This window comes from Oncorhynchus kisutch, unplaced genomic scaffold, assembly GCF_002021735.2.
Source record: "Oncorhynchus kisutch isolate 150728-3 unplaced genomic scaffold, Okis_V2 scaffold2680, whole genome shotgun sequence".
Classification (NCBI taxonomy): Eukaryota; Metazoa; Chordata; class Actinopteri; order Salmoniformes; family Salmonidae; genus Oncorhynchus; species Oncorhynchus kisutch.
In genome coordinates, this window is record NW_022264625.1 from 720 (window position 1) to 11,301 (window position 10,582).

The following is a 10,582-nucleotide window of genomic DNA, read 5'->3' on the forward strand; positions in this document are numbered from 1 at the left end:
TGTGGCCCTCACTCGTACCCAAAAATCCTTTAAAACATTCTGGAGCTTCACACAGAACTTCTTCAAGGCTTTGGTCACTGGGTTCATGACAAGCCGAGCATAACATCCCTAAAATTGGCATAGGTGTCATTTTTGTTTAATATTCAGGGGGGTTATCATGTACAGTCTTAAACAGGTATTGTTCAGCGGCTTTATAAGGGGCCTTAACCAACCCAAACCGTGAGAAACAGTAACAGGTTGACCTGACACATGGTCACTTACTCAACCCAGGGCATGCACCCTTCTACATGACATAGGGTCATAAATCATTACATAGGGTCATAAATCAGGCTTGGGTCATCAATCATTAACGGCCTGTCAAAGGGACCCTTACTCACCCCATAGCCCCCACCTAACCAGGCTTGTCTATCAGGCTTGGGTCATCAATCATTAACGGCCTGTCAAATGGACCCTTACTCACCCCATAGCCCCCACCTAACCAGGCTTGCCTGACCAGAAGACATGCACACGTCATCACTACATAGGGTTCACATAGAGTTCACATAGGGTCATCAATCAAAATTTTGACCCGTGACATCTACTCTATTCTCTCTCTGGGTCCATACCCACAAAGTGTCTCAGAGTAGAACATTGGTCGTATAAGTGGTGAGAATAAAGACATTTTATACTTATGGGTATAAGTGGGTGGGTAACTGTGCATGAAGTCTCTAGTCCCACCTTCCTGTTCCACATGTAATTGCTTTGTTGCTTTATGATCAATCCATAAATAATATTGACCAACATGCAACAGTATGTCTTGTGCTTTTGGCAATGATTTATGTATAAAAATTATGTATAACAAGTGATACCATGTATAACTGCATAGCATTTTGTCTTCATTTTGGCAGATTAACTCATGCTTATTTCTGAAGATTAACTCAGGTTGGAGTTGGAGCTGTGACTGAAAGGTGGCTGGTTCGAATCCCGGGCCGGGCGCTGGAAAAAACAGGTGGAATTGATCTGACCACTGGAGGGCTGCTGGGTTCACATCCTCAAAACATGAACCTTTTGTTGATCAGAACTCTAGAGGTTCTTCTTCACTGAACCCAAAAATATATATAACTTTTATTGATTTCCTATTTTAAGGAAGTGATAGAAGCCTTTTTGGTTCTAGAAGGAACCTTCTGTTCTAAGAGTGTAAAATAATAAACACGTTTTTCTTCTGATTATTTAATTATCTACATCATGTTATTATTTAATTATCTACATCATGTTATTTCAAGTTCTCCCTTTGGAGCGCAACATCATGTTGTTAAATAATAATCCTAAATTGTACATGGCTGTAAATGGGGCAGTTGAAGGCGTCTAGGGCGTAATATGTGTTCGCTGAAAATGAACATTGTATGCAATGTTGTAGGCAACATTATTGGCAAGGGACTTGATGCCTACTATGCCAAAGATATTTAGAGTTGTTAAACGGGTGTGAAGAGTTGTACATTACAACGAGTACAGTCAGGGTGCCGTGGAACCCCTGCAGTACCTCCACAGACCCCGGATTGAGAACCCCTGCAGTACCTCCACAGACCCCGGATTGAGAACCCCTGCAGTACCTCCACAGACCCCGGATTGAGAACCCCTGATTTAGCAGATGCTCTTATCCAGAGTGATTTGTGATTTACAGTAAGTGCTTTCATCTTAAGATAGCAATTTATTTTGGAAATAAACGTAATAAATTCTTCATAAAATTGTGATCTTACCTCTTAGCTTTGGTGTCATGTCCCCCAGAGAGATGCATTTTAGAGGCAGGGCCCCCCTCCTCTCTCTCCCCAGAGAGACTCATTTTAGAGGCAGGGCCCCCCTCCTCTCTCTCCCCAGAGAGACTCATTTTAGAGCACTGACCCCTAAACAGAGATCCAACATGTTGGTTGTGGTTAATATGGTGACAACTAATTACTGAATGTCAATTGGTCACATTTATCCATGATCTCTTTGGAGAAATAAAACATTTACTAACAGACATATAGAAACAATCAGGTGATTTAATGTATCACATGAAAATGTTGTTGTGACATTTCATCTCCATGGCAACTGTCTGTAATAATAATAAGTCACTGTTTGTTAAGGTAGTTCTAGACAGTACAACAACAATAATAATAATAATAATAATAATAATAAGTCACTGTTTTTTAAGGTAGTTATAGACAGTACAGCAACAATAATAATTATTATTGTTATTATTTTCTAAATGTATCTGAGAATACAGACAGAAGGGCTAAAACGGACATGATTGATCTGAGGGGAAATCATTGATCCATTCAAAAAAGTTTTTTTGCATCAAGTAATTGATGTTATATTATGTAAAGTAGACTAGGTTATAATGTATAGTAGTGGTTGTTAGTGATATGTAGATGTTATATTATGTAAAGTAGACTAGGTTATAATGTATAGTAGTGGGTTGTTAGTGATATGTTATATTATGTAAAGTAGACTAGGTTATAATGTATAGTAGTGGGTTGTTAGTGATATGTTATATTATGTAAAGTAGACTAGGTTATAATGTATAGTAGTGGGTTGTTAGTGATATGTTATATTATGTAAAGTAGACTAGGTTATAATGTATAGTAGTGGGTTGTTAGTGATATGTAGATGTTATATTATGTAAAGTAGACTAGGTTATAATGTATAATAGTAGTTTGTTAGTGATATGCAGATCAAGGTCTACCTCAGCTATAACCTACATATCATAGATGACCAGCCTAAACCTGTTCAGATCAGTTCACATAATGTTATAGTCCTACCAGTAGCAGGACAGAGAATGTACTGTATATAACCTACATATCATAGATGACCAGTCTAAACCTGTTCAGGTCAGTTCACATAATGTTATAGTCCTACCAGTAGCAGAACAGAGAATGTACTGTATATAACCTACATATCATAGATGACCAGCCTAAACCTGTTCAGATCAGTTCACAGAGAACATCAGGTTTGTCAGCATGATAAGTGATCATAGCTCCAACCTACTCTGACTATTGAATGTCTGACATCGACTAACCTTATAATAGTGTGGAGAAAGCCAAGACCAACGAGAGTTTGCCCATCTTTCCTACATCTCAACACATTTATCTGACTTCTAATGTACTGAGAAATATGTGCCACAGTTTCAACAGCCATTTTATAACTGCATAGGCTACAAACATACTTTTAATTTCATATGAGGAAATCACATAACTTACAGTCACTGGTGCAGCCGCCTGTTTTCTTACAGATGAAGTAGCTTTCATAGACAACTCATTCAACCAGCCTAAACAACAGTAAATACAAGATGTCAAATGGTCAAAGGAGAATACATGGAAGACAGGTGTTTTAGTCATATACATTAGAGAGAGGTATATATATCCTGATAGAGTCATACACATGAAAGAAAGTTATTTTGCTACAGATGTAGGATCTTAATTTGAGACAATTTACTGAAGCAGAAAAATTATGTGAATTATAATTTACATTTTAAAGCGGAAAGTGGAAATGACAAACTTCAGAAGCCTTTTAAAACATCAAATACACTGCAAGTTTTAGTTTTCCTGCAACAGGGTGATCAAATTCAGATCCTACATCTGTACAGAGATGATGTCTTTATCTGAAAAAGGAAGTTTGAGTTATTAGCAATGAAGTTGCAACTGTCAGCTGCTGTAAACTTAAGTGATTGGATGTTATAGACCCCAATCTGAATAGTTTCTTCCCTGTGGTTACAGCCTTTAGCTCTATGCTCAGTCTACCTAGTTCAATATATTGTTGTACGTAAACTTTGTGCAAACTCCACCGCCTGTATTCTGTCTCTTAATGTTTTCTTTCACTAGCAGCACCATCACTACACTATAGAGGAACTATGATACAATTACATTATCATCTGAAATGTAGAGGACCTATGATATAATTACATTATCATATGAAATGTTAAATGTAGAACTATAATATATGAATATTGATATATTGAATTTGACTTGACCACGTCCAGTCAGCTCCATGTTGTATGATTAAACTGACACCAACCTGTCTCAGTAGAAGTAGACTGTTAGGAGTGTTTTACTTCACTATACTAACATTACACCAGACATTTAATGTCTCTACACACATTACAATAATCCCTGGCAGGATTCTCACCTTGTAGCCTGAATTCACAACCAGAACATGTCAAGTCATTGAGATATTTTCTGTTCTGTATATTCTTATGGGTGAGGCCTGGAATGTGAAGCTAACTGAAGTTGGCTATTTTTAGAAAACCAGTATATCTAGCTAGTATCATAGTTTACCCCTCAGGCTACAATCAGGTTTCAGCATCAGGCAGGTATCAACATGCCGAGTCGTAGGCAACAACCTGGGTTGTATTCATTAGTTTACTCCACAGCCAACAGTTTTAAAATGTTGCTGTCACGCCCTGACCGCAGAGAGCCCTTGGTTCTCTATGGTGTTGTAGATCAGGGCATGACTAGGGGGGTGTTCTAGTTTTCCTATTTCTATGTTGGTGTTTTTGGTATGCCAACAGTTTTAAATGGCACTAATGAACACACACAGCCTGTTTTGAGGAAGTGTAAGTTGTTGTTTGTCTTTCCACAATATTTATTTGTCTCTTTCACACAAAATCCCTCCCTGAGTAAAAAGCGTTAACAGCAGATTAGAAAGAGAACATGTTTGTTTGTTGCTTGTTGTGTTTTAAGCCTGTTTTGAGAAGACAAGTCTATAGACCTATGATACAGTAGGAGATCACCCTGGTCTATAGACCTATGATACAGTAGGAGATCACCCTGGTCTATAGACCTATGATACAGTACACTCTTAGACTAAAGGGTTCCAAACAGGTCCTCTGGCTGTCCCCATAGGAGACACTTTTGGGTAGCCAATTCTCCTGGCTTCTATGTAGAACCCTCTGTGGAAAGGGTTCTTCATGGAACCCAAAATGGTTCTACCTAGTACGAAAAAGGGTTCTACAAAGTGTTCTCCTATGGGGACAGCCAAAGAACCCTTTTAGATTCTAGATAGTGTAGGAGTGATCACCCTGGGGAACACAGATGGGCACAGAACGAATTCACCCGAAGCATCTAATTTATATCAAACACATTTTAATGAGAGTAGGACTATTATAACTCTGTCCACCAAAAATATCATCAACTATATGAATACACATAACAATATCATCAACTATATGAATACACATAACAATATCATCAACTATATGAACACACATAACAATATCATCAACTATATGAACACACATAACCATATCATCAACTATATGACACATAACAATATCATCAACTATATGAATACACATAACAATATCATCAACTATATGACAACACATAACACTATCATCAACTATATGACACATAACAATATCATCAACTTTAATAACAATCGTCGTCTTACCTTTTATCTCTCAATAGAAACACAGTCTGGATGATCATCAGGTCGTCAAAAGTGAGTTTCATTTACTCTGCTCATTTACATATCAGGTTATGCCTGTTCTCTCTCCCACCCCCTCTCTCTTTATAGCTCTTACAATGTGCCTTGGCATACATTCTACAACTGTCTGGAACTCTATTCTTCTGTCTCTCTCCATCACTTTCTCTGAGCCGTGTCTAGGGTCTCTCTCCGTCATATCCTATTCTGTTGCTGTCTCCTTGTCTTGTCTGGTGTCTCTCTCCATCAAATCCTATTCCTCTGTTGCTGTCTCTGTGTCTTGTCTGGTGTCTCTCTCCATCGTATCCTATTATTTTGTTGATGCCTCTGTGTCTTGTCTGATGTCTCTCTCTGTCATATCACATTCTGTTGCTGTCTCTGTGTCCTGTCTGGTGTCTCTCTCCATCATGTCCTATTCTGTTGCTGTCTCTGTGTCTTGTCTGTGTCTCTCTCCATCATGTACTATTCTGTTGCTGTGTCTGTGTCTTGTCTGTGTCTCTCTCCATCATATCCTATTCTGATGCTGTGTCTGTGTCTTGTCTGTGTCTCTCTCCATCACCAGAAAATGTTGAGGGTTAGGCCTGCTACAAAACCATTAAATACAGTTAGAACTCAAAGTGTTTCCATCAAACAGAAAAGCTGTTTGTCTCTGTAGGACAGTAGTTCAGGTGGCTGTTTGTCTCTGTAGGACAGTAGTTCAGGTGGCTGTTTGTCTCTGTAGGACAGTAGTTCAGGTGGCTGTTTGTCTCTGTAGGACAGTAGTTCAGGTGGCTGTTTGTCTCTGTAGGACAGTAGTTCAGGTGGCTGTTTGTCTCTGTAGGACAGTAGTTCAGGTGGCTGTTTGTGTAGATGCTGTTTGTCTCTGTAGGACAGTAGTTCAGGTGGCTGTTTGTCTTTGTAGGACAGTAGTTCAGGTGGCTGTTTGTCTTTGTAGGACAGTAGTTCAGGTGGCTGTTTGTCTTTGTAGGACAGTAGTTCAGGTGGCTGTTTGTCTCTGTAGGACAGTAGTTCAGGTGGCTGTTTGTGTAGATGCTGTTTGTCTTTGTAGGACAGTAGTTCAGGTGGCTGTTTGTCTCTGTAGGACAGTAGTTCAGGTGGCTGTTTGTCTCTGTAGGACAGTAGTTCAGGTGGCTGTTTGTCTCTGTAGGACAGTAGTTCAGGTGGCTGTTTGTCTCTGTAGGACAGTAGTTCAGGTGGCTGTTTGTCTCTGTAGGACAGTAGTTCAGGTGGCTGTTTGTGTAGATGCTGTTTGTCTCTGTAGGACAGTAGTTCAGGTGGCTGTTTGTCTTTGTAGGACAGTAGTTCAGGTGGCTGTTTGTCTTTGTAGGACAGTAGTTCAGGTGGCTGTTTGTCTTTGTAGGACAGTAGTTCAGGTGGCTGTTTGTGTAGATGCTGTTTGTCTTTGTAGGACAGTAGTTCAGGTGGCTGCCCTTGCACTTAGTCTGCCTCCTGTCCCTCCCATCGGCATGGTTACACCTTCCTGAAAACATTGACTCCATACTTTGCTGAAACCAGTTCTGCCAGTTCATGTCCTTAAAGACTAGAATGTTCCAATGTGGTTAGCCAAAGAGATGACAAGATAGTTCACACATGCATCTTTCAGGGTAACTGTCAAACAGACATGTCACATTTCTGGTTGGTCCATAACTTGTTTCCTGCTTGTAGCAGGCCGTGTTAACAGGAATCCTCTTCTAACTAGAAGTCATGTGATTTCATGAGGATATTGTTCTGCAGTGAGAGTGTAATGCAAGTCAGCCCCCGTGATATGCAGCTGTTCAGGGAAGCTAGAAACCATTATACACAGGCAGTTAGAAAAGCCAAGGCTAGCTTTTTCAAGCAGAAATTTGCTTCCTGCAACACTAACTCAAAAAAGTTCTGGGACACTGTAAAGTCCATGGAGAATAAGAACACCTCCTCCCAGCTGCCCACTGCACTGAAGTGGGCAGTGCAGTGGCTGATAAATCCACCATAATTGAGAATTTCAATAAGCATTTTTCTACGGCTGGCCATGCTTTCCACCTGGCTACTCCTACCCCGGACAACAGCACTGCACCCCCAACAGCAACTCGCCCAAGCCTTCCCCATTTCTCCTTCTCCCAAATCCATTCAGCTGATGTTCTGAAAGAGCTGCAAAATCTGGACCCCTACAAATCAGCCGGGCTAGACAATCTGGACCCTTTCTTTCTAAAATTATCTGCCGAAATTGTTGCCACCCCTATTACTAGCCTGTTCAACCTCTTTCGTGTCGTCTGAGATTCCCAAAGATTGGAAAGCAGCTGCGGTCATCCCCCTCTTCAAAGGGGGGGACACTCTTGACCCAAACTGCTACAGACCTATATCTATCCTACCATGCCTTTCTAAGGTCTTCGAAAGCCAAGTCAACAAACAGATTACCGACCATTTCGAATCTCACCATACCTTCTCTGCTATGCAATCTGGTTTCAGAGCTGGTCATGGGTGCACCTCAGCCACGCTCAAGGTCCTAAACGATATCTTAACCGCCATCGATAAGAAACATTACTGTGCAGCCGTATTCATTGATCTGGCCAAGGCTTTCGACTCTGTCAATCACCACATCCTCATCGGCAGACTCGACAGCCTTGGTTTCTCAAATGATTGCCTCGCCTGGTTCACCAACTACTTCTCTGATAGAGTTCAGTGTGTCAAATCGGAGGGTCTGCTGTCCGGACCTCTGGCAGTCTCTATGGGGGTGCCACAGGGTTCAATTCTTGGACCGACTCTCTTCTCTGTATACATCAATGAGGTCGCTCTTGCTGCTGGTGAGTCCCTGATCCACCTCTACGCAGACGACACCATTCTGTATACTTCCGGCCCTTCTTTGGACACTGTGTTAACAACCCTCCAGGCAAGCTTCAATGCCATACAACTCTCCTTCCGTGGCCTCCAATTGCTCTTAAATACAAGTAAAACTAAATGCATGCTCTTCAACCGATCGCTACCTGCACCTACCCGCCTGTCCAACATCACTACTCTGGACGGCTCTGACTTAGAATACGTGGACAACTACAAATACTTAGGTGTCTGGTTAGACTGTAAACTCTCCTTCCAGACCCATATCAAACATCTCCAATCCAAAGTTAAATCTAGAATTGGCTTCCTATTTCGCAACAAAGCATCCTTCACTCATGCTGCCAAACATACCCTTGTAAAACTGACCATCCTACCAATCCTCGACTTTGGCGATGTCATTTACAAAATAGCCTCCAATACCCTACTCAACAAATTGGATGCAGTCTATCACAGTGCAATCCGTTTTTATCAGCAAAGCCCCATATACTACCCACCATTGCGACCTGTACGCTCTCGTTGGCTGGCCCTCGCTTCATACTCGTCGCCATATCCACTGGCTCCATGTCATCTACAAGACCCTGCTAGGTAAAGTCCCCCCTTATCTCAGCTCGCTGGTCACCATAGCATCTCCCACCTGTAGCACACGCTCCAGCAGGTATATCTCTCTAGTCACCCCCAAAACCAATTCTTTCTTTGGCCGCCTCTCCTTCCAGTTCTCTGCTGCCAATGACTGGAACGAACTACAAAAATCTCTGAAACCGGAAACACTTATCTCCCTCACTAGCTTTAAGCACCAACTGTCAGAGCAGCTCACAGATTACTGCACCTGTACATAGCCCACCTATAATTTAGCCCAAACAACTACCTCTTTCCCAACTGTATTTAATTTTTATTTATTTATTTATTTTGCTCCTTTGCACCCCATTATTTTTATTTCTACTTTGCACATTCTTCCACTGCAAAACTACCATTCCAGTGTTTTACTTGCTATGTTGTATTTACTTTGCCACCATGGCCTTTTTTGCCTTTACCTCCCTTCTCACCTCATTTGCTCACATTGTATATAGATTTGTTTATACTGTATTATTGACTGTATGTTTGTTTTACTCCATGTGTAACTCTGTGTCGTTGTATCTGTCGAACTGCTTTGCTTTATCTTGGCCAGGTCGCAATTGTAAATGAGAACTTGTTCTCAACTAGCCTACCTGGTTAAATAAAGGTGTTCTCAACTAGCCTACCTGGTTAAATAAAGGTGTTCTCAACTAGCCTACCTGGTTAAATAAAGGTGTTCTCAACTAGCCTACCTGGTTAAATAAAGGTGTTCTCAACTAGCCTACCTGGTTAAATAAAGGTGTTCTCAACTAGCCTACCTGGTTAAATAAAGGTGTTCTCAACTAGCCTACCTGGTTAAATAAAGGTGTTCTCAACTAGCCTACCTGGTTAAATAAAGGTGTTCTCAACTAGCCTACCTGGTTAAATAAAGGTGTTCTCAACTAGCCTACCTGGTTAAATAAAGGTGTTCTCAACTAGCCTACCTGGTTAAATAAAGGTGTTCTCAACTAGCCTACCTGGTTAAATAAAGGTGTTCTCAACTAGCCTACCTGGTTAAATAAAGGTGTTCTCAACTAGCCTACCTGGTTAAATAAAGGTGTTCTCAACTAGCCTACCTGGTTAAATAAAGGTGTTCTCAACTAGCCTACCTGGTTAAATAAAGGTGTTCTCAACTAGCCTACCTGGTTAAATAAAGGTGTTCTCAACTAGCCTACCTGGTTAAATAAAGGTGTTCTCAACTAGCCTACCTGGTTAAATAAAGGTGTTCTCAACTAGCCTACCTGGTTAAATAAAGGTGTTCTCAACTAGCCTACCTGGTTAAATAAAGGTGTTCTCAACTAGCCTACCTGGTTAAATAAAGGTGTTCTCAACTAGCCTACCTGGTTAAATAAAGGTGTTCTCAACTAGCCTACCTGGTTAAATAAAGGTGTTCTCAACTAGCCTACCTGGTTAAATAAAGGTGTTCTCAACTAGCCTACCTGACCTGGTTAAATAAAGGTGTTCTCAACTAGCCTACCTGGTTAAATAAAGGTGTTCTCAACTAGCCTACCTGGTTAAATAAAGGTGTTCTCAACTAGCCTACCTGGTTAAATAAAGGTGTTCTCAACTAGCCTACCTGGTTAAATAAAGGTGTTCTCAACTAGCCTACCTGGTTAAATAAAGGTAAAATAAATAAATAAATAAAATAAAAGTCAAGGTGTCCTGGGATGAATGTCAACTAGATTTATAAACAGCATTGTTAAATTAACTGTTGTAATAAAAACAAATCAATGCTGTCATTTTC

The 10,582-nt window shown here is 40.7% G+C and overlaps 1 long non-coding RNA gene across 1 annotated transcript; it reads right to left on the reverse strand.

Moving 5' to 3' along the window:
* Positions 1–542: 542 nt before the first annotated feature.
* On the reverse strand, positions 543–5,590 carry LOC116370636 (uncharacterized). The gene is made up of 3 exons (XR_004208778.1): positions 5,404–5,590; positions 3,216–3,283; positions 543–1,880 (listed from the first exon to the last, which is right to left on the reverse strand). It is a non-coding gene; the product is annotated as an uncharacterized LOC116370636 (long non-coding RNA).
* Positions 5,591–10,582: the final 4,992 nt, after the last annotated feature.